The sequence below is a fragment of the Oncorhynchus masou genome, chromosome 15, assembly GCF_036934945.1.
Source record: "Oncorhynchus masou masou isolate Uvic2021 chromosome 15, UVic_Omas_1.1, whole genome shotgun sequence".
In the NCBI taxonomy this organism is placed as follows: domain Eukaryota; kingdom Metazoa; phylum Chordata; class Actinopteri; order Salmoniformes; family Salmonidae; genus Oncorhynchus; species Oncorhynchus masou.
In genome coordinates, this window is record NC_088226.1 from 17,314,634 (window position 1) to 17,339,932 (window position 25,299).

General features: G+C 42.7%; 1 pseudogene; it reads right to left on the minus strand.

Moving 5' to 3' along the window:
* Positions 1-1,884: 1,884 nt before the first annotated feature.
* LOC135555785 (U3 small nucleolar RNA-associated protein 18 homolog) lies at positions 1,885-16,304 on the minus strand (annotated as a pseudogene).
* Positions 16,305-25,299: the final 8,995 nt, after the last annotated feature.

Genomic DNA, 25,299 nt, shown 5'->3' on the forward strand with positions numbered 1-25,299 from the left:
AAAGCAGTGAAGAGTTAAATGGATGTGATAGGAGAAAACTGGAAGATGGATCAACAACATTGTGGTTACTCCACAATACTAACCTAAATGACAGAGTGAAAAGAAGGAAGCCTGTACAGAATACAAATATTCCAAAACATGTATTCTGTTTTCAATAAGGCACTAAAGTGATACTGTAAAATAATGTGGCAAAGAAATTAACTTTATGTCCTGAATACCAAGTGTTGTGTTTGGGGCAAATCCAACACAATGCATCACTGAGTCACACTTCATATTTTCAAGCATGGTGGTGGCTGCATCATGTTATGGGTATGCTTGTCATAGGCAGGGAGTAGGGAGTTTTTTTAAGGATAAAAAGAAAAAGAATAGGGCTAAGCACAGGCAAAGTCCTAAAGGAGAACCTGGTTCAGTCTGCTTTCCAACAGACACTGGGAGACAAATCCACCTTTCAGGAAGACCAGGAACCTGAAACACAAGGCCAAATATACACTGAGTATACCAAACATTAGGAACATCTTCTATGGCAAGACTTGAAAAATGATATCTAGCAATGATCAACAACCAACTTGACAAAGCTTGAATAATTTTTAAAAGAATAAATGGGCAAATATTGTACAATCCTGGTTTGTAAAGCTCTTAGAGACTTACCCAAAAAGACTCAGAGCTGTAATCGCTGCCAAAGTTGATTCTAACATGCATCGACTCAGGGGGTTGAATACTTACCTAATCAAAATATATTAGTATTTTATTTTCCATTAATATAAAAAAGTAGACTTTTTGTGCCAGTTAGAGTATATTTTGTGTAAATCATTAACAAAATATGACAATTAAATCATTTTTAATCCCACTTTGTAAAACAACAAAATGTGGAAAAAGTCAAGGGGTGTGAATACTTTTTAAAGGCACTGTATTTCTAACATGCGTGTGAAAAAGAGACATACTGTGTAAGACGATATTGCTAAATACTGTAGATAATTTTGTTACTAGCGCATATATTCATAAGAGACAGATCAAGGAGTTTATGATTATTTTCAGAGATTCACCAACTACACAGCTGCAACCTGCTGCTGAAATCGCAATCTGTAAATTAGTCAGACAGACCAGAGAATAGACAGGATCTGTGTTGATCCTAAACCTATATTTACACAAATTACCATTCATTTCACAATTGCAGCTACGTTCCATGTCTGACATGCAGGGCAAATATATTTATTGACTCTCAAAGACACCCACATGAGAACAAAAACAAAGTAAAATGCTGATGAGGCTCATGATTTGTTTCAGTACTTCCCACCCGTTATAGTTTGTTAGTTTCTGCATTAGGGGGACTACAGGGGAAAACACTTTTGTTTGTTTGGTGTTAAGGTTCATTCATCATAAAGACATTTCTCCAGCCTATTATATTACAGAAATACCTCAGGACAGACCAAAACAATAAATGTGATAAAAACACACTTAAACACGGGAGATATGATTTGGCTGAATGCAGATACAAACGACAACGACGCCTTGGGGAGGACACAGTGCTTTTACTAATGAGAAATGTAGGTGTTGGAATGCTGCCTTTTCAATACATTTGCAAACATTTCAAAAACATGTTTTCACTTTGTCATTATGGGGTATTGTGTAGATTGGCGAGAGAAAAAAAATCCATTTAGAGTTTAGGCTGTAACAACAAAATGCGGAATTAACACTATCAGCTTTGGTCAAGATGGAATTCACAGTGGTAGCAAACAGATTCTCAGGGCAACAGAGAACAGACTAATGAGGCTATAGTGCATAAGTTTGACAGCTTTTCTATACTAGTTTAAGCATTATAGTCAATCTATCATGTTATTGTTCGCCAAGATATCTAGAAACAGAAAGAAAACAAATAGCCAAGTATCAAGGAAATGAAGTTGTATTTTATCCATTAAGACAAACATTTGTAAAACCTAAAGTAGACAGAAATATACAGGATGTGCATTTTGAAAACAGAACACTTAAAAAAAATGTAATTACTCAAATTTGAAGGGGAGAAAAAAACAGGATAACGAAGACATGGTATCTTGCTGTGACACTTTCATAGATGTAATAAGCATAACCGATATCTCAATTCAAGTCCTTTTCATTGTAAAATATCTTCTTGAAGACAATGGTAGTTGTAATTGAGGGAGCTCGGTGTCTTGATGTTGATTACCAGCCTGCTTGGGATGCTCTTCATCAAAAGTTTTTGTAATGCAACAACCTGAAATGTAGTTGAGAAAAATAAACCAAATTATAATTCTGATATTTATTTGTATCAATGATGATGTTTTTATTTTCTGCAGTCCGAGAAAAATATACACACAAAAAAAGGAAAAACAAGAGACGACTCACCTGAAGAGAGGGGCATGGCCCTTGTTGTTGGCCAGGGAGAAGAAGCCACTGTTTGGGGAGAAGTCCAGGTCGGTGGGCTCTGTATATGGTTTTCCTCTGGAACATGGGGAAGTTGGAGAACACTGTGAAGCTGGGGATATGAACCTGAAATAAGAAGGTTAGACACATGACACATGATGACAGTGAAAGAGTGACATGGTTTTACTTCACTTTAAATCAATTCAAACTTTATTACTACCCAAGTCATGCTGCGATAAAACCTCTTATTTACAAGAGACCAGGTGCAGCTGTAATGATGACAAAGACAACATTAGGTGTGTGTGAGAAAGAGAGAGACTGGCCAATTCTGCATTTTGACATGTCCCTCCGCCAACCATGTGTCACCTCTAGGAAGATTTTAACCCACTTAACCCAAACATTTCTTCAAGTTTCACCATCATTCTACAACACTATTTTGTTATCCTTCTGAAGATAATTTATTTAATGTGATTAATTTACATATGTCCTTCATTTTAAGATCAACCATGATACTTGAACCGAATTCTCGTTTTAATATAGTGAAACTATTCCTTTTAAAATACCCCCCCCAAAAAAAAAAAAACATAGAACACCTAATAGTCAAATCAGAATAAAAGCAGGTGAGATGGTTCTACTCTATTTGGCCAGTTTCTGGTGTTTTGTGGTGGAAAGCTGAGTGGATCGAGCATAACATGTCAACCCTGTTACCCATGGATAGACAGGCTAGACATGTTAACTAATGTTCTTCTGTGAAGCTTGCATTTAATGAACACTTCCTGTTGCACAAAACAAGATTCCATTCCCCCTGTCACGAGGAAATGTACGGCTGATTAAAGATGAAATCGTCTACCCTGTTACTTTATTTGGCACTAACTATAATTGTTTTATTTAAACGCTTAAAGTGGGAAAACATGTTTTTTATTAAGTTGAACGTGCTCTTTATGACAGAATGTTAACATTTATTACACTTCTTAAAAAAAATACACTTAATTGGTGGAACGACCCAACTATCCTGAAGGTTTTGTGGCAGAATCATACATAAAAACAAACAAAAAAAGACATCTGAAGCAAGACAAACAGGACAATACATTGCAATGGTTTGATCACAATCGCTGCTGAATCATACCAGCAAGGAAATGGTTGAATGAATAAATGAGCTACCCACCAACAACCTTATGTCACAAAACGAGGCAAAAAATGTTGAAAACAAAATGGCTGACTCACCCGCAGGCCAGATACTGTCCGTTCTTGGATGCAGCTATGGAGGTCCCACTCACACAGCCATCATCTGTGAACCTGTTCAGGCATTTACTGCTCCTCATGTCCCATATATACACCTCACCCTCCTCTGCAACATCAAAAAGGTTTAGTACATACAGGTACCCATGTACAGCTTTAAAGGTGCAATATGCAGAACTCAATCTGCCATTTATTTTTGCTAAAATGCTAATAGTTCGCCTAATTTCAGTTTGTGACAAAACAAGCAGTGATCGCCAGGGCAGTGGTTACCTTGAGTCAAAATACATTATATTTTTAAACATGACAACAAACAAAAGCCTGAACCATTAACCTATTAAAAACTGTTCTGTAGCAATTAGGTTTGTAGTAGGCTATATTTTGGGGCGGCAGGTAGCCTAGTGGTTAGATCGTTGGACTAGTAACCGAAAAGTTGCCAGATCAAATCCACGAGCAGACAAGGTAAAAATCTGTCGTTCTGAACAAGGCAGTTAACCCACTGTTCCTAGGCCGTCATTGAAAATGTGTTCTTAACTGACTTGCCTAGTTTTATAAAAGGTCAAAATAATATATGCCCAATACTTTATCACTGCATATTGGCTATGCTTGAATTGCATCTGCTAATGTTGTTCTTCTCAGACCATTTTGAAATTATATTTCAAAATTGTAGGTATATGATCACACTGGTAATAGATCATTTGCTGTATTACTTGAGGCACAGCTGAGTGAGCATAATCATTTGCTTTTATTTATTTTACTGGACTGATGGCCTGCATCTGATGGTCAGTCTGAGGGGAAGGAGAGAGCAGCGGCGAAACTCATTTCTGCCTCATGCACCAATTCATGTTGTTTATCCCATGGCCAGTTAGTGAAATATTACTCTATATAAAAAAAGAGGCACACCGCTAATAACACTTTGCTATACTGCTTGCAGTGTGAGTGGATGTAGGGAGAATGCGCATTGACAGTGCTGAATAACAACTTCAACATGAACTTACTGATAAAAAACAGTCATGGTTTTAAAAGTTATGAAATCTCAGTATCAACTTTGCTGTGCACTCGAGGCTTCTTTTTACAGTCTCTGGCTTGAGGAAACTGTGCATACACAGTGATCTGAGCTATCTGATTGGCCAGAGGTAGGCCTGTAGGTGCACTTGATTTGATCTTTGGGCCTGCCGGGTAAGTGGAGTTCTACCTTCAGACAAATGATATTTTTCAAAATGGGAACACTTTGCCTTCCCAGTGTTAGGGCTGCTGAATTAAGTGTACCGACCACCAACAGCACAAAACAAATGCAAAATAATAGGAACACAAGGACTTATCGTTGTTGTTTTTTTACAGAAATGTTTGGTGACCGACTAGGACCACTGAGAATCATTGTACCATCTCTGTTAAATATATTTTCCATAAACAAAAATATTGTTTGAAGCTTGTTTGAAGCTGTACAAAAGTAAAATCATAGAAATATCGCACATACAACAAATCTACTGCTTCCAAAGAGAATGACAGATCTATAATTCACATTTCTATGTGAATTTGGTCAGCTCGCCCAAAAAGTCACATATTGCAGCTATAACTAAAATCAACTAAAAAAGGTTTTAGGATGTGATTGGGATGCTAGTCTGTGTGTCTTTTTAGACCAGAGTAAAAACCCACCAGAGTTGGTGAAGACTTTGCTGCCGTCGTGGGAGAAAGCCACTCCTGCGATGTTTCCGTTGATCTTCATGCTGTTCACTACCTCCTTAGTCTGAAAAAACAACAGTGAGAATATACAGACATTTATGCAATGCATGTTTGCACCGGATCCAAAACGGAGTCTTGTGTTTTGATCCATTTTGGTTGCATGGTATACCAGGTATTTGCCATCTACAATCACCTACCTTCATTGTTAACACGTGGAGGTATCCGGAGGTGCCAGTGAGAAGGAGGGATTCTCCATCAGGGGAGACTTCGAACTCTTTCACTCTCTGTTCCGTCAGACCTAAGTGACAACAATATTTGGTACTGCACTCAATCACACAACCAGTCACTCACCCACTACCCATTTTAAAAAAAATAACAGTCTGGCTGAGAATATACAGTGATTTTATCTTTAAGCCAATCACAGAACACAATAATTTGCTCGGTAACAACTAGGCTTGGGCGGTATACCGTCAATACAGTAGAAACTTTATTTTTTATACATTTTAATATTTGTAGCTACTTTTTAAGTAAATACCTGCAGGCCATTTGAGCAATACGTTAGGAGATAAAGCAGTTCCCATTCTTCATTTCCCCCGGTCACATAATAATTCATTATGAAGCATACCGGTAGTTCCCAGTCACATGGTGTATGGTTTACAAGCACACCGATGAGAGACTGGAGCCTTGTGAGTCACTCAATGTTTTGCACCACATGCCAGGTGATCTAGGGGCGGCAGGTAGCCTGGCAGGTAGGAGAGTTGGGCCAGTAACTGAAAGGTTGCTGGATCGAATCCCCGAGCTGACAAGGCAAAAATCTGTCGTTCTGCCCCCGAGTAAGGCAGTTAACCCACTGTTCCCCAGGCGCCGTTGATGCCGATTAAGGCAGCACCCCGCACCTCTCGGAATTAAAAGGGGTTGGGTTAAATGCGTAAGACACATTTCAGTTGAATACGTTCAGTTGTACAACTGACTAGGTATCCCCCTTGTTACACAACTAAATGTTTGCCAGCTAGATAAATAAAATAAAATGTTATTTGTCACATGCACCGAATACAACAGGTGTAGACCTTGCAGTGAATTGCTTACTTTACAAGCCCTTAACCAACAAGGCAGTTAAGAAAAAGTGTTCCCTCAAATCAACAAATAAAATAGAAAAATTCCAAATAATTAAAGAGCAACGATAAAATAACATAACGAGGCTAAACACAGGGGATACCAGTACAGAGTCAATGTGCGGGACCCAGGTTTGTTGAGGTAATATGTACAAAAGCTGAAGAACATACGCACATCCAGGTACTTTCCATGGGTGCTGGAGGTGTAAGCAAACTCATGGAAAACAGAAAACAGCTCATGCTCCCAGGTAAGGTCCTGGATGGCAGGAAGATTGGCTCCAGTGACGTACTGGGCTGTAAACACTAACCTTTGTAGTCCCTTGCGGTCGGAGGCTGAGCAGTTTGCCATACCAGGCGGCTGTAAAACTTCGAGGATCTGAAGACCAATGCCAAATCTTTTCAGTCTCCTGAGGGGGAATAGGTTTTGTCGTGCCCTCTGTCTTGGTGTGTTTGGACCATGACAGTTCGTTGGTGATGTGGACACCAAGGAACTTGAAGCTCTCAACCTGCTTCACTTACAGCCCCGTCGATAAGAATGGGGGCGTACTCAATCCTCCTTTTCCTGTAGTACACAATCATCTCCTTTGTCTTGATCACGTTGAGGGAGAGGTTGTTATCCTGGCACCACACTGCCAGGTCTCTGGCGACTTCTCTATAGGCAGTCTCATCGTTGTCGGTGATCAGGCCTACCAACGTTGTGTCGTCTGCAAACTTAATGTTGTTGTTGGAGTCGTGCTTGGCCATGCAGTCATGGGTGAACAGAGAGTACACGAGGGGACTGAGCACGCGCCCCTCAAGGATCAGCGTGGCGGATCTGTTGTTACCTACCCTTACCACCTGGGGGAGGCCCGTCAGGAAGTCCAGGATCCAGTTGCAGAGGGAGGTGTTTAGGCCCAGGGTCCTTAGCTTAGTGATGAGGGCAATATGGTGTTGAACGCTGAGCTGTCGTCAATGAATAGCATTCTAACATTACTTTTGTCCAGGTGGGAAAGAGCCGTGAGGAGTGCAACAGAGAGTGCGTCATCCGTGGATCTGTTAGGATGGTATGTGAATTGGAGTGGGTCTAGGGTATCCGGGAGGATGCTGTTGATGTGAGCCATGACCAGCCTTTCAAAACACTGCATGGCTACAGAGATTACCTTGGTGTTCTTGGGCACAGGAACTATGGTGGCCTGCTTGAAACATGTTGGTCAGGGACTGGTTGAAAATATCAGTGAAGACACTTGCAAGTTGGTCAGCGCATGCTCGGAGTTCACATCCTCGTAATCCTTCTGGCCCTGCGGCCTTGTGAATGTTGACATGTTTAAAGGTCTTACTCACATCAGCTGCGGAGAGCGTGATCACACAGTCGTCCGGAACAGCTGGTACTCTCTTGCATGCTTCAGTTTTGCTTGCCTTGAAGCGCGCATAGAAGTCATTTAGCTTGTCTGGTTCGCTTGTGTCACTGGGCAGCTCGCGGCTGTGCTTCCCTTTGTAGTCCGTAATAGTTTGCAAGCACTGCCACATCCGACGAGCGTCAAAGCCAGTGTAGTAAGATTCAATATTAGTCCTGTATTGACTTTTTGCTGTTTGATGGTTTGGAGCAGGGCAGAGCAGGATTTATTATAAACGTCTGGGTTAGAGTCCCACTCCTTGAAAGTGACAGCTCTACCCTTTAGCTCAGTCCGGATGTTGCCTGTAATCCTTGGCTTATGTACTGTAGCGGTTTCAGGGGTTGTGTGGTGGATGGACGTTATGTGCCTGCAAGGTTTCTTTGTTTTCTGGCTGCCAGGACCATGGACAGCTCAGGGCAAACTGCCAGACTGCAGTAGAACAGCCACACCTGTCTCCAGTTGTAATTAGAGACTAAACGGCAGACAGATAAATCCAATCATGGGCCTCTACTTAACCGCGCCCTGGGTTTGTTTCTTTGTCTTTCCTTTGACCCAGGCAGGTGAACGAGGAGGCGGATATTGGAGAGACTGAGCATACGGTGGAGGAAGTGGTTTACCGGAATAATGGAACTGGAGATTTCAACAAGGAGTGAACCCCAAAGACCAAGAGTGGAGGACCTTTCACTGGTGAAAACGTATTTACTTTGATTGAGTTTTGTATATCAGGAACCCTACAGGTACCTGAAAAAATAAACCGTGTTAACCCTTCCCATGGACTGGTGGTGTGTGTTTGTATGTGTCAACCCTGCCTTACCAGATTATGGCGCCGAAACCGCCACAGTACGTACGGTTACTGTGTGGACGACATCATCGATGCACTTATTGATGAAGCCAGTGACTGATGTTGTGTACTCAATGCCATCGGAAGAATCCCAAAACATATTCTAGTCTGTGCTAGCAAAACAGTCCCAACGCTTAGAATCTGCGTCATCTGACCACTTCCGTATTGAGTGATTCACTGGTACTTCTTGCTTTAGTTTTTGCTTGTAGGCAGGAATCTGGAGGATTGAATTATGGTCAGATTTGCCAAATGGAGGGCGAGGGAGAGCTTTGTACACGCCTCTGTGTGTGGTGTAAAGATGGGCCAGAGTTTTTTTTTTACGATCTGGTTGCACAAGCTAGTAGAAATGAAGTCAAAAGGATTCAAGTTTCCCTGCATTAAAGTCCCCGGGCCACTAGGAGCGCCGCCTCTGGATAAGCATTTTCTTGTTTGCTTATGGCCTTATAAAGCTCGTTGAGTGCGATCTTAGTGCCAGCATCGGTTTGTAGCGGTAAATAGACAGCTAAATAAATAGTGTGGTCTAAAGCTTAACATGAGATACTCTACCTCAGGCGAACTAAACCTTTGAGACTTAGTTAATATCAGAATTCGTGCACCAGCTGTTGACAAATAGACACAGACTGCCACCCCTTGCACGGAAAACCCAGCCAGCTGTATGTTATCCATGCCGTCGTTCAGCCACGACTTGTGAAACACAAGATATGACAGGTTTTAATGTCCCGTTGGTAGGATAGTCTTGATCGGAGTTTATTATCCAATAATTGCACGTTGGCTAATAGGACTGATCCACTCGCTGTCGGATTCTTACAAGGCACCCCGACCTACACCAACTCATTCAAGGGTTTTATTTTTTACTATTTTCATCATAGTTGAATAGAGAAGACATCAAAACTATAAAATAACATATGGAATCATGTAGGAACCCCAAAATTTGTAAACAAATCGAAATATATTTTTGATTCTTCAAAGTAGCCACCCTTTGCCTTTTTATTTTTTTTATTTTACCTTTATTTAACCAGGAAAGTCAGTTAAGAACAAATTCTTATTTTCAATGATGTCCTGGGAACAGTGGGTTAACTGCCTGTTCAGGGGCAGAAGGACAGATTTGTACCTTGTCAGCTCGGGGGTTTGAACTCGCAACCTTCCGGTTACTAGTCCAACGCTCTAACCATTAGGCTACCCTGCCGCCTTTGACAGCTTTGCACACTCTTGGCATTCTCTCAACCAGCTTCACCTGGAATGCTTTTCCGACGGAGTTACCACATGCTGAGCACTTGTTGGCTGCTTTTCCTTCACTCTACGGTCCAAATCATCCCAAACCATCTCAATTGGGTTGAGGTCGGGTGATTGTGGAGGCCAGGTCATCTGATGCAGCACTCCATCACTCTCCTTCTTGGTCAAATAGCCCTTACACAGCCTGGAGGTGTGTTAGGTCATTGTCCTGTTGAAAAACAAATGATAGTCCCACTAAGCGCAAACTAGATGGGATGGCATATCACTGCAGAATGCTGTGGTAGCCATGCTGGTTAAGTATGCCTTGAATTCTAAATAAATCACTGACAGCATTCACTAGCAAAGCACTGCCACCTCCATGCTTCACGGTGGGAACCACAGATGCGGAGATCATCCGTTCACCTACTCCGACTCAAAGACACAGCGGTTGGAACCAATAATCTCAAATTTGGACTCATCAGACCAAAGTACAGATTTGATCCGGTCTAATGTCCATTGCTCGTGTTTCTTGGCCCAAGCAAGTCTAGTGGTTTCATTACAGAAATTCAACCATGAAGGCCTGATTCACACAGTCCCCTCTGAACAGTTGTTGTTGAGATGTGTCTGTTATTTGAACTCTGTGAGGTATCATTTATTTGGGCTGCAATCTAAGGCGCAGTTAACTATAATGAAGTTATCCTCTGCAGCAGAGGTAACACTGGGTCTTCCTTTCCTGTGGGGGTCCTCATGAGAGCCAGTTTCATCATAGCGCTTGATGGCTTCTGCGACTGCACTTGAAGAAACTTTCAAAGTTCTTGATATTTTCTGGATTGACTAACCTTCATGTCTTAAAGTAATGATGGACTGTCATTTCTCTTTGATTATTCTTGTCATAATATGGACTTGGTCTTTTACCAAATAGGTCTCTTTTGTATACCACCACATCCTTGTCACAACACAACTGATTGGCTCAAACAGATTAAGGAAAGAAATTCCACAAATTAACATTTGGGCACACCTGTTAATTGAAATGCATTCTAGGTGACTACCTCACAAAGCTGGTTGAGAGACTGCCAAGAGTATGCAAAGCTGTCATCAAGACAAAGGGTGACTATTTCAAAGAATCTCAAATATAAAATATATATCCGGCGCCATGAAATTCCATTAAAATATATCTTATAACTATTAATTGAACCGTCTAAAATGTGCTAAATACTCTGCAGTTGTGCATTTAGTTTGATAACTTACAGTAGTTATATAGCTGGTTAGCTTCTTGCAAAAAACAAGCTTCTCCTGGTAACAGCAGAGAATGCCCTCCCGGATCAAGAGCCTTGCCGTCTAATATTTGTTTTGTGTGTGCAGCAAATTGTGAGTAGTGTTTTTTTGTATAACTTTGAGCGGGGATGTCTGTCCTGCAAATAACTTAGGTCAGAGACTGTATAAAATTTGACATGTACTTGTTAGCATTGCTAACCTTCGGTTTACAGAGGCTCGGTGAGGTTTGTGTTCAGTGCCAGTATTGCCTTATATCCTGGGATGGCACAAGGTCAGTATGAAGGATTGACAATCTCAATACCCCCCAAGCCTAGTAATAAAAGGCTATGTCCCTACCTAACAGCCAACGGGTTAGATTACTACCTAACAGCCAACGGGTTAGATTACTACCTAACAGCCAACGGGTTAGATTACTACCTAACAGCCAACGGGTTAGATTACTACCTAACAGCCAACGGGTTAGATTACTACCTCACAGCCAACAGGTTAGATCACTACCTAACAGCCAACGGGTTAGATTACTACCTAACAGCCTTGGGGTTCTAGTGACTCCTCATTGCTTCCTCCTCCTCACCTCTGACAGTGTGGACTGGGATGACCTTGCCCGCCATCATGTCGTAGATGTAAAACAGCTTGTTCCTGAAACTGGTGGCCACCACCTGCTCCCCATCCACGCTGAACTGGGCCTTGTGCACCAGGAACTTCTCCAGGTGAATACTCTGAATCTTAGGGTTGGTCTTCCGATCAACCTGGAGAGGAAGAAGGGACATTTAGAGTGAGGTGGAAGGTAATTCATTAAAGTACAAACTTGTCTGTTAGTGTGCGAAGCTGTCATCAAGGCAAAGGGTGGCTACTTTGGTAGTCCATTGAGAGTTTGTATTTTTTGGGGGCGTATAGTTTGTATGGTCAAACAAAAGACCTGGAGGATATTATTAAAAGCATATAGTCCCAACTAGCCCGTTTATGACGTTCCCTATACCATGTCTCACGATGACAGCCACAAGAATGCCTGAGAGAAGACTGAAGCTGATGAGCTGGCCGGTCGTTGTTGGCGTGTAGGCACTTCTTCATCTGCAAGAGAGTTAAATACAGAGAGCATAAAATGTAATATAACATGAGGTTGAAAATACTCTATTTTATTTAACTATGGATGTCAGTTAAGAACAAATTCTTATTTACAATGATGGCCTACCCCGGCCAAACCTGAACAACGCTGGGCCAAATGTGCGGCGCCCTATGGGACACCCAATCACGGCCGGGTGTGATACAGCCTGGATTCGAACCAGGGACTGCAGTGACACTGAGATGCAGTACCTTAGACCGCTGCGCCACTCGGGAGCCCACTATTGTGATATCGATTGCGAAAACCACATGATCTAATACTGGAAAATGTCATGGTTTTATAACTCCCAAATCTCTAAAGAACTCTGGTTAGAGTCCCCATTTGCAGTCAGAGAGAGAGCTGGTTGTTTTACTCCAACTTAATCTCAAATTTAGTAGTGGTGAGATGATAGGAGAACAGAACTCACCAGTATGATTCCTTTGGGAAGACTGTCGGATGAGCCAACAAAGTTGCCCGTCTTCCTCATCAGGTCATCTCCATCCTCATCCTCTGAGTCATCTTTAGTTTTTGAAAATAGACATCTTTCATTGAAAAGACACAAATGTATACTATATACACCAGGGATCATAAACTAGATTCAGCAGCGTGCCAATTTTTTATTGAGCGAATGGTCAGGGGGCTGGAACATAATTACAAATAATTTGTAGACTTCAAATTGACCGCAAGAAGCCCAAACTTATATACAATGTTATTAAAGCAATCATTTCAAACAGTCTATACCATGAAGAGTAGGTGTTCATAATGTTTTGTACACTTAGTGTGTATCTTTTATGTGTGGGAATACTTTGGAACAGATTTCCAAAATTAAATCACTTGGAGCTGACTTGGTGTTTTTAGTCTTAAAAACATTTTTTTTTTTTAAATAACTTCAGAAAACTTGGAGGGCGAAATAAAATCATCAAAATTTGGCCCGCGGCAGTCAGTTGGGGGAACCCTGCTATATACCCTCTCATCATGATATAGTAGTGGCATGTAATTATTTAATCAGTGTTCATAAATTCCAATTATATTTATCTGTCTGATACCCAGATTTTGTAAAGTTCTGGTCTTAAATAAAACAGACAGAATTCCCAGCTCACAATTGATCAGATCCCAATTTATTTGCGAGAGCTCTCAAGTTTTCACAAATACATTCCTACTTCTACCATCCTAAACTACGCACATACATACATGAGTCTAACCACAGTTTACAACCCCTCAGCTGACAGTTCCAGGCTCCCCCAGACACCATAACTCTGGAGGAGCCCTCCCTGTCCTCTCTTATCTCCACATACATTCCTTTCTTCCTAGGTACATGCCATATAACCCCTTCCTAATGAACAAACAATATTTAATACTACAAGACAGGGTAGAATTCTTGCCAGTTATAGTGCAGTATACCTCATTTAGTCATTATTGATAAAAATCCCCTCATCAGTGAGGGGCATCTCTCATACCATATTACATGGACCATAGATGTTGATGACCAAAATGTGAGTTTACCTTTTTTCTTATTCTTATTCCTGACTTTTGACTCTGCCCAGGACGGCATTCCACCCATTGCTTTTTTGGAACCTGGCAAAAATGAGTTGGAAGTGTGAGTTTGAACCACCAGATCCCAGTGGTATTTACTCCATGGCTGTGTTACTAACATCCACTTACTGTTCTTTCATCCTCTGCTGTAACTTCTGTTTGGACATCTTGGCCTCTGCGTCACTCTTGGTCAGGTCTCTACGGAACCGGTGTGTCATGTCCACTCTTAAGAAAAGGGAGAGAAAGGTCATGGAAGAATAAACATAGTGACGTTAACTGCTAGGGATGTAACCGCTCACCGATACGCATCAGGCCCCGGTTCAAATGCGTAAGATACAAATCGATCTGAATGGACCATGCATCGGTCAGAAAATCGATTCAAACGTTTTAAAGTGTCAGTTCACTAAAAAAAGGTTTTGCTCGTGTTCCTTTCTTTCTTTCTACCTTCCAAAAATGCCTCCGATCTTTTGTGAAAGCTGATGCGTACTCTCCTTCAGCGTCAAAACAAGCATGTAACTGCGTTGACAGTCATTGATCTACAAGTAATTTTGCATGCCACACAACCCCAAGCAATGTCAGTAGCCTACTCAAACTGTGCGCTGCTGCTTCGCACGCTGACCAACAACACCGACGGCCCCATTGCATTTTGGTACACCAGAAGGTGAATGTTGAACTTTTGTTGCACACACCCAGATGATGCTGCGTACCATTTTGAGCAATGACTCTGTAGGTGTGATCGAGGCTTAACAAAAGTTCAACATTCACCTTCTGCTACCACTTCTGTCAATCTGTCTACACAAAAAAAGCCCCCTAATCTGATAGTGGGTTGGTAGATGCCCACTAGACTTCCTTATGGCTCAGCTCAGGTGACAAAATACACCATAGACATTTACACACACACACACACACACACACACACATACACACATACACACACATACGTCAGCTCGAACAGATCCAGCTCAGAGAGGCCCAGCCCATGAGCTCCATCAGCAGCAGATTTGAATTTAGAATGGAAAATGAATGTGTTTATGCAACAAATGTTGTAGCACCAAATCTTACCGCATTGATTTGTTCTTCTCATCAAACCAAATCGTTGCAAACTGAAACGTGTCATTCCTGTGAGTGAGTGCTTGACTGGGGTAGGAACTCACCGGAGCAGAGTACCAGCACCTCAAATGTTCTACTACTTGAGCTCCTGTTCATCTTATAGAATATTAGCTCAAAGGTATTGTGGCGCTCCTGCACCTAAATATAAAACGGTATCAGCACCCAAAATGAGTACTGGAACCTATTTCAGTCCAAGTCAAGCACTAATTTCTGTATCATACTGGAGCCCATGTATCTAGATACATATCAATTCACCTTCAAAAGAGAAAGATGCATATCACTGGTAACTGCTCTTACAAGCAATGTTTGATTCACATATCAATGTAATTGACATTAGGATTACACGACTACAACTAATGTAGTAACATGAAGTGAGAAGCATTGCACATGATGATGCTGAAAAGAAACAATAAGACATCGTCGTTGCAGTCCCAGGTACTAACTCTTCCTCCAGATCATCATCATCATCCTCCCACACTGCTGTCCTGGTTGTCTGAACCTTCAGCCGTGCTTCATTCTCTACATCGGATTCGCTGGAATCGTCATCATCCAGAAGTGTGGCACCGCCATCCTCTCTGTCCTGTTGACAAGAAATTGATTTGATAAAAACTGACTGCAATGAAACTAAAAAGTAAATGATATGTGACAGACGGATATGACACTGGAGATTATTAGTCTAGTACCTGATTGTAACTAACTATAAATCAATATTGGATTTACATATATGCTATGCTGACAATGTGACAACATAATCCACTGAGAACCTTGGCAGGCAGGGTCATTCTGTATGGAATCAGGGGTGTATTCATTACACAGACGTTTCGGATTGGAATGGCAACCGTAAAATTAAAATGAACTACAACTTCCGTTTAAGAACCCAACAGATTTTACGTCACGTTGAAGAGCGTTTGGAGTTTTTGCAAAACGTTTTGTAACAGACGAAACGTTAAGCTACAGAACCGGCGTAATGAATACACCCTAGATGTAACTAATGAATTCCTACCTCCACGAGCCTTTCCACAAGATCATCCTCAGCACCAAAAACAAGATATTCAAGAAGTTTTACAGATGCATCTTCTTCGCCTGAAACAGTCACCGCTTGGGCGTTTTTGTGTCTTTTTAACACTTCTTCCTCGTAGTCAGGCTCTGGTTCAGAGACTCTCTTCATCGTCTCTCTCCCCTTTCTAGAGTGTATACCGACTTTGTCCATGTTTATCGTTTAAACCTTAGCATATGAAACGAATTCTAAATTGTCTCAGGATACACTAGAATTTAGCAAGATTCAGTAGACCCATAGATGTGCTAGCTAGCCTTTTACAATAACATGCCTCATGCGCCCAATGTTTTCCACATGGGCTGGCTGCAACGCTGTGTTAGTTGTGAGCAAAGTCAACGCGTGGCTGCACTATTTCACAAAGTTGCAAAGTATGTGCACAGAGAAGAACTCATAGCCCACGCAACGCTCCAACGGTGTAGGTGTTTTATTAATCAATGGTTTGAGCGCAGGCTTAGAGCAACATTCACTATCACGTGATTCCTTTTTCTTGACCCCTGAACTCGGAATAAAAACTTTTTTCTTTACAAACAAACGGTCTCACAAAAATACTTGCGCCCTGTTCTCCATGGGTTGTAGAAAGATATTAAGCTATTGCCTTTGACATTGACAAAAAGTTTAAATGTATTTTGAATGTAATGTTCCTAACTATCTCATCAATCTGTATTTATTTATGTTTTCTTTGAGAGTGTACATGTTAGTGTAATCATTGGGTATGTGTGAAAGTATGTGAGAGACAGATACAAATCATACAAAATAAAGATAAAAGACTATGCATAGAAAAGGCATAACATTTATGCATAATGGGAACATATTATCTTCATATACAGTATTGGAATTGGGAACTTTCCTATATTTTCAAATACACATCTGTATTCTCTTACATTTCCCTCCTGGTACCCCTCCATCCATAGGCCATAGTTGAGATAATTATTTTGTAAAAATACAAGAGATTTACAGAGGTGATCACAAATCAAACTATCAAAGGGGTGCAAGAGAGACAGAGGGATTATGTAAATTGACAGAAGGAGCTAGGGAAAGCAGAAGCTCTAAATAGCAACTGTCAATGGCCCATTTTCAAGCCCACCATTGGCCCCCAACCAACAGATACCTCTCAGTTTCAGGCTGACCCTAGCCCCTATTAATGGACCCTTCTTCATTCCAAATACTGTATGATCAGCAGGATGATAATAGCTCTACTTTGACCTTGGCAACCTCTCCCGAAGAGCTGTATAGAATATAATGGGCCACAAACCATACCCCTTCCCCCACTGGAAATGTATGCATCAAAATGTGTTGAAAAAGACACTATTATACACTATTATATTAATATTGTGCTGCAATGTCATATAAACACATTTTCACCAAGGTCAATACAAACAAATCTGGTGTGAAATGCCTTCTCAGCTTGCAAGTATATTACATATATTGAAATCATGTACTTAAAACAGCAAATGGAACATAGAAATCTGGTGTGAAATGTTCAGTTGGGTCAACCTCTTTGCAGACAGGAAGGAATCAAAAAAGAATAAGCAATATGGTAAAACCCATGCAGTGGCAGGTAGCCTAGTGGTTAAGAGTGTTGGGCCAATAACCAAAAGGTCACTGGTTTGTATCTCCAAACTGACTTTGGCACTTAACCCTAGTTGCTCTGAATAAGTGTCTGCTAAAATGCCATGTCAAGAGAGTCTATTAAATTTGACTGCAGACACACAAATCAATGCTGCTAATATGTTTATTAGATGTTGATGGCTAACCCTTTCCTAATTCTTCTTGCAAAAAGCACAGCCCTTGAATGGCTTTGAGATGGCCCTGGAAATGGCCCGGAACATTCTCACCAACAGGGGACGTTTACGGGACACCTGTGCAAGTGCTAGTGGCAGGTCGTCCTCAAGTTGGGGAATGAATTGGACAGCATGATCATCATCTGTGATAAGAGAACATTGCAGGATCAGAATTGAACATGACAAATGTACTTTCATTCTCTCTGACCACAGTCTAAACCAACCAGACAAAAGGTAATACATCAAAATGACAGCATCTATCACATTAACCCTTTGGAAATGTAAGAGTCGCTACAATGTATGCCTGACAGCTCGTCAAACTCAGTGGCCTTGATCAGATAAAGCATTATGGGACCAGAGATGAATAAACCTCAGCATTAAACTCAGTAAAGCTGGATTCACTCTGACCACTGGCCACATCTTGGCAATGCATCAAAATATAACGATCATCATTGTGTGTCGCTTACGCAGCGCAACTCGAGAGGTGCTGAAACGCTGCGAAGGCAGCTCCTTTTGAGCGGGGTGGCTCTCTGGTTCCACTCTGCCCTTGAACACCTGTTGCAGAGTAAATTCATCCTTCCATTAGATGCCCCACAATGTCTCACTCTGACCCCATTAGCTTTGGATTCTATTTCAGCTGTAATGAAGGGGAAAAACACCAAACATGGAGCTCCATACCTTGATCCTGACCGTTGGCAACTTTGGGCAGCAACTGAACCTACGGCCCTGACTCTTCTTCTTCACTCTGGCAGAGGGGACATGACAAGTCTCTGTATCGCCAACAGCTGTAGAAGTGCACCTCACAGGCAATGCAGTGTCAAGGCAGTTGGCATGGAGCTCAGACATGTATTCAACAACAAGGTCACTGGAGGCCTGGCTAGTGCCTGACCTGTGGGTACTTGTGGCCTGAGAGAGACAACTCTCTGACCTGTACACAATATCTGGGGGCAGAAGAGATAAAATAATTAAGCTCAGGATTATGTTGTGCATATTTTACAATAATACACAATCTTGAAAATCCAATGAACACAATTGCAATTAAACTATTAAGCTCAATATGAGTGAATCCTACATTCAACAGGAGCTAATCAATTTATTGCATATTAGAAAATAAAATAAATGAAAAGTGTTCATTACACTTACCATGCACATAGGTCGCGGCAGACACATCTTCGGTCAACGCGTCCATCGCCTGGCTACTCATCACCATACAAACCTGAGAGGTTTTAGATGAGACATCCTCGTAGATGTCACGGTCAGACATCACATGAAGATGATCCTCTTCACCCACATCAGGCTCATCATCTTCTAGTCTGTTCAGAATGGAGTCCAACATCTCTGTGGCAACTTGGCACTCTTCGGTCATCTGCTCGCCCACAGATGAGTGCTCTGAGCCAGCTACTCCGGCTTTGATCACATTCAGAACCTTTGTGAGGATATTCTTGGCGCTGCGTCGGACTGACTCCTGGCTGACTGCAACTGTTGGGTCTTTGAGGTCATTGTTGGTAGAGACTTCCATGTTCTGGATTTTGTCAGCGGTTACATGAGTATCCTGGTGGTCTTGCTCGTTGTTGAGGAGGCAACCAGTGTACAAACTCTTCAGCTTGTCCACAGCTGTGCTGTAAAGTTTCTGGGAGGATAACTGGACCTGTTCCCAGAACTTGCTCCGCTCTGCCCTACTCACCTCAACTGCCTCGTTTAAGTCCACTAGAAGGGATTCAAGAACGTGAGTTGAGGCCTCAGCAATGTTCTTTGAGGAGACATGGGCTGACAGGATGTCCACTGTTAAAGAAGAATCTCTTATGACCTGAGTCACTACCCGTTGTGCCTTGGCAGGGTATTCTGCCATTAGGCTGTCGGTCTGAAGGTTAGCAGAATGCTGCTTTTTCCTCTGTGTGGTCACGTCCTGTGCAGTGAGTGGATGGCTTAGGATAATTGTTTCCTGAACCCTCTCTGATGGTGGGAAAGGACAATCAATGAGCAGGGAGTGGTAGATGGCAGTGGAAGATATTTCTGGGTGTTCTCTCACAGCCTCCGGCTCCATGATTGCTGAGGTGCCCTGGAGCATCTCACCAATTTCCAGATTGTCGATGCTCTTGACACCCGACGCTAGACGTGCTAGAAGGTTACTAGCCATCTGGAGCGCAAAGGACTCATCTGAGTTGCTGTCAAGCTCTGTTTTTAACACTTGCAGGACAGTTCTGACTCCCGCTGCTGACCAGGCACAGAGCATCCTCGGGTCGGAGTGGGAGCGAGACAGAGGTGAGTGGTTCGAGGGACCACTGCTGCCCTGTGAAGATCTGGATCCCACCTCCAGCTCAAGCTCAGACATGGATGCCTTGAGTTTGACTGCAGCTTTCCGGACCATGTCCCTTGCCACACCATCAATGTCGAGGCCTTCAATCCTGTTCCGGTAGCCAACGCTCTGGGGCCCGGATAATGCCTGGTTCTCTAGATATCCAAGGGCATCCAGGGTATCATCGACTACCAAATCCACCAAATCATTGGACATGGCAGTGATTATGTCATGACCTGGCTGGATATTCTGTTCTGTCAGGGACCAATCCCACAGGGATCCGCTGTACATTTCAGCCATTTTCAACTCGACGGCCCTGGTGATCTTCGCCTGAGACAGGTTCAGCAGGTGGTTGCTGCCTGACTGTCTGGCTGACATCCTGGTCCCTGATCTCTGGACCACCAGACTCTGCACCTCAGCCGACACAGCTGACAGGAAGTAGGTGCAAGGTGAGGACACCCGAACCTCATGTCCTGTCTGAGCATCGCTCTTCGCCCTCTGGATGCTGCTGATGGTTGCAACAATGACCTGACCTGCCAGTGGCCCTAGCTCTGTCTCAAGCCTGCTCTCGATCTCCAGAGGGGACTTTCCAGACAGCCGAGTGAGCGCCATCTGTCCCATGATATGGCCATTCATTGTGGTTGTGATTATCCTCAGCATCTGCTCAGCAAATTGACTGCTCAGTGAGCTGATGCTGGTTGAAGGAGCTTCGGCTCCCTGACTGGCACATCCTTTCAGCACAATCTGGGCTAGTCTTGCATTTATCTGCTTGATGATGATCTCCACAATGGCCATGATCAGCCTGGTGTCCGCAGACAGAATAATAGGCCTCATCTTCTTCGGTCTCCTCTGGATGGACGGCAGTATGACCTCACTCAGGGACCTGTGGGCGTCTCTGTGAACCTGACTGTAGATAAAGCTGTGAGACAGTCCAAACACAGACCTCAGGGGGTCTGAGCGGGGTCTGTCCCAATCCTCTCTATCTCTGTCCTCAGATGCGGAGGAATATCTTCTTAGGTTGTCATCCTCTTCCTCATTTCCCAAAGACTGCTCTGAGCTGAAGAGGGCCCCACAACAGAAATATGGTAACAATGACAATAACAAACCTTTCTGGACACAAACACTGCTAACATAATTTAAAAGAAGCAAAGGAATTTTATAAATTAATCAAAAAACTAAAGTCATACAGATGCAGGATCTTAATTTGGTCAACAATGTAGGAAATGTAAAACGTGTAGTGTATTTATGGTTTAAAAAGGCTTCTGAGGTTTGTAATTTCCACTTGATTTTACCAACCCCTACAAAAATGTCCAATTAATTATAATCCAGATAATAATCTACATTTCCTGTTGCTGCAGAATTATTTTCCTGCTGTAGCAAACCTAAGATCCCACATGTGTATTCAGTGGAAATAAAACATTTTAGAGAAGTCATTATTTATACACAAGGAAAGGAAATAACTGTTTCAACCATTATGGGGAGGAATATGTTCATACATACAAAATGGGGGAGGGGAAGGGAGTTGGGTTCCGTTTGCTGGCACCAGTTCTAGGGTTGGCGACCTCGCTTGGCCCATGACTTGGCCCAAGGCTGAATCTGATGCTGCGGCATGTGGAGGCCGCTCCCAGATCTGCTACATTGATTACGACTGAAGACCAGGAGGAGGAAGTTGATGATGATGATGATGATGGTGTCCAGGGCAAATCCCTATCCATGCTGAGATCAAGGGCAGGGACCACCTCAGTTGAAGAGGCCTTCTTCACCCATGACAGGATGTTCTTGCACTTAGCATGAGCCTCAAATATGGTGAACTGTAATGTAAAAGAACAGCCGGGAAAGATTGTTCTAAAATCGAACAAGATCTAACATTCACTTAAATCCACCGTCTGTCTACATTGTGCTGTTTGGCCTATGTATTTATTACCTAATCCAAACTTAATTGATTAAATAAAGTTATTCTATTCAACTTCCTCCCACCTTATTTTTGAGATATAAAGCTTCTTCACCAGGTTCACATTGTCTAGACTCAAAGTGCTGACTCGCCAGCTCCTGGTACATTTACTGAGGTTTTGTAATAGAATATCTAGGCCAGGGATGGGCAACTTTTATGGGAGTGGGGCAACAAAAAAAATCGGAAATCATCATGAGGGGCCACAGTGGCTCACAGGCCTGCATACCCACATCCATACCCACACATGCAGTCAGAGTCGGCCCTTGCGTTTTAGGGGCCCTAAGCAAAATTGTGTCGGGACCTGCCCACTTTGCGAGCAAATCATTTTGGCGGACCCCCTCTTGAAAGTGGAGAGAAAAAAATATACGTTTTAGTGTTCATTTATTGCAATTCTTACTTTTACCCCTTTTTCTCCACAAATTCGTGGTATCCAATTGGCAGTTACAGTCTTGTCTCATCGCTGCAACTCCTGTAAGGACACTGGAGAGGCGAAGGTCGAGAGCCGTACGTCCTCCAAAACACAACCCAACCAAGCCGCACTGCTTCTTGACACAATGCCCACTTAACCTGGAAGCCAGCCTCACCAATGTGTCGGAGGAAACACCGTGCACCTGGTGACCGTGACAGCTTGCACATGAGTCGCTAGTTCGCAATGGGACAAGGACATCCCTGTCGGCCAAACCCTCCCCTAAGCAAGATGACGCTGGGCCAATTGTGCACCGACCCATGGGTCCCCTGGTCGTGGCCGGCTGCGACAAAGCCTGGACTCAAACCCAGAATCTCTAGTGGTTTAGACCACTGCGCCACTCTGGAGGCCTAATTTCTACACATTTTGTCCTGCGGCAGAGAGAACATTTTGACATTTTAGAACTACTTTCATGCAATTCTTCTCATTTTGCTATGGGACAGAGAGAAACTCCCCCACAGTCGGCAATTCAACCACGATTACCACAACTTTAGATAGATGTCCACGAGATTAATTTAGCCCCCCCAAAAAATGTTTTAACTAACATGGGCTAGTTGAGTGACTGTCAGTGACTGACATAGCAAGAGGAAAATTGCTGATGCAAAACCACATCTTTAAGTTGCACCTTGTGTATTCTACTGTACTAACTGTCAACAGTAAGTTGAGACCACGACAGTTACAAAAAAAAAAATGGATCCGTGGGCCTACACAAGGGGATCCGCGGCCGCCAGTTGCCCATCTCCGTGTCCCAAATGGCACCCTTTTCCCTATATAGGGCCCATAGGGTTCTGGTCAAAAGTAGGGCACTATGGAAAATGACACAATTTGGGATGCACTCAAAGTCTATTTTACAGTTTCCTTGATGTTAGAAATTCCAGAGCTAACACTAACTCACCCTTTCATGCATATTCTCAGTAAAAAGAATCCATTTCCTGCAAAAGGGGTAAATAGATGAGTACTGTTAGTTTTAATAATTATCTAACCCTTGACCTCTACAGAACTTTCATAGTTTCATAGTTTTTATGTCTTCACTAAAAAATATAAAGAAACACCCTGGAATGTGTAGGTGTGTCCAAACTTTTGACTGGTACTGTACATGTGTAACGGATGTGAAATGGCGAGCTGAGTTAGCGGTGTGCGCTAAATAGCGTTTCAATCGGTGACGTCACTTGCTCTGAGACCTTGAAGTAGTAGTTCCCCTGGCTCTGCAAGAGCAGCGGCTTTTGTGGAGCGATGGGTAACGACGCTTCGAGGGTAACTGCTGTTGATGTGTGCAGAAGGTCCCTGGTTCGCGTCCGGGTATGGGCGAGGGGACGGTTTAAAATTATACTGTTACACATGTACACTACAAACACACCTTCTGATTGGTTCTTTGCCGGTTGCAGAACATACAGTATAGGGAATAGGAGGCAAGCATGGGGAAAACAAAGAGCAACCTACTTCTCACTCATCTCCTCCCCTAAGAATTTGGGTTCTGAGGAGGAGCTTCTCTGGGCCAAGGATAGGTTGCAATGAGAAGTCTGATGTGGCTCCCATGTGTTAGATGGGCCGGCTAAGTCCTGATCACCCTTCTGCATCTCTCTCTCTTCTTCAGTCTCCTGTGACTGAGATGGGCCGGCAGATTCTGGATCAGCCTCCTGCATCTCTCTCTCTGCTTCAGTCTCCTGTGACTGAGATGGGCCGGCTGATTCTGGATCAGCCTCCTGCATCTCTCTCTCTGCTTCAGTCTCCTGTGACTGAGATGGGCCGGCTGATTCTGGATCAGCCTCCTGCATCTCGCTCTCTGCTTCAGTTTCCTGTGACTGAGATTTTACATATCACCTTCCTCAGACTCTCATTAATTAGCCTACATTATTTATCAAAAGGTTATTTAACCTTTGACCTCTGACCCTGGAATCTCTTCAGAAAGTCCTCTATGCATAATGTCACCTTGGTGATCACCTTTACCCAACTACTCACTATCCCTGATTTTTGCAGATGGCAAGGCTTACCTTGCCTTTCAAAATGTGTGATATAAAAAAAATCTGAAAAACAAAGCCTACCTCAACTTCTTTCTTCTCCATATTATCACCGGATGTATCGCCCCAAAACATTATGATGCAATTACATTGCAATAAAATGCAGATTAATACATTTTCGACCACCAACAACGCCAACTTGATGACTGAATGGATGGTCAAATGTCTGATCTGTTTCAAACATATGGAAGGCGTTCCATACGAACACGATCACTTATGACGTATTTGAAACACGTCACAAACGTAATTGTGCGGTAAATGCAACAGTCAACAGGTGGCAGCAAAATCAACAGTGAAATAACAGATACCAGACTAGACAACTGAGCGTTACAATACTTTTCCAGTCAAATCAATTCTGCCTCCATAAAAAACGTTGCTCCGCCTCGGACCTCAGAACAGCCATTGTCGCGAGTTGTCACACAATAATTCCCGGGTTCTCAAGCATTATTGCATAAATGCCAACAACAGATACTAGACTAGACACTATTCCAGTCAAATAAAGTCTGCTTCATAAAAAAAAAAACATATGTCTCGGCCACCACAAGCAGACTTAATTAAAAATGCGTAAAGGAAAATTGTTTAAAAGTGTGTTTGTAAAATGTGAGGCAATATATTATATATTTACACCTACGCCTGTTTACACCCACCCTTTGCAAAATATACCACTTTGGTTAGTCTGCTGATATCAACCTTTTGTGTTGCGATGGTACATCATTTGCACTTCCCATTGTCTAGACTCGAATATTTGACAGCACATGTCGATATCACCTTGAACTGTTGTGTGGCGCTAGAATGCACAAAATAACATTGGTGATTAATAGGCAAGCAACATGTCAATCCATTTTTGACCTCATCCAAGCCCCACCCATTCACTCGG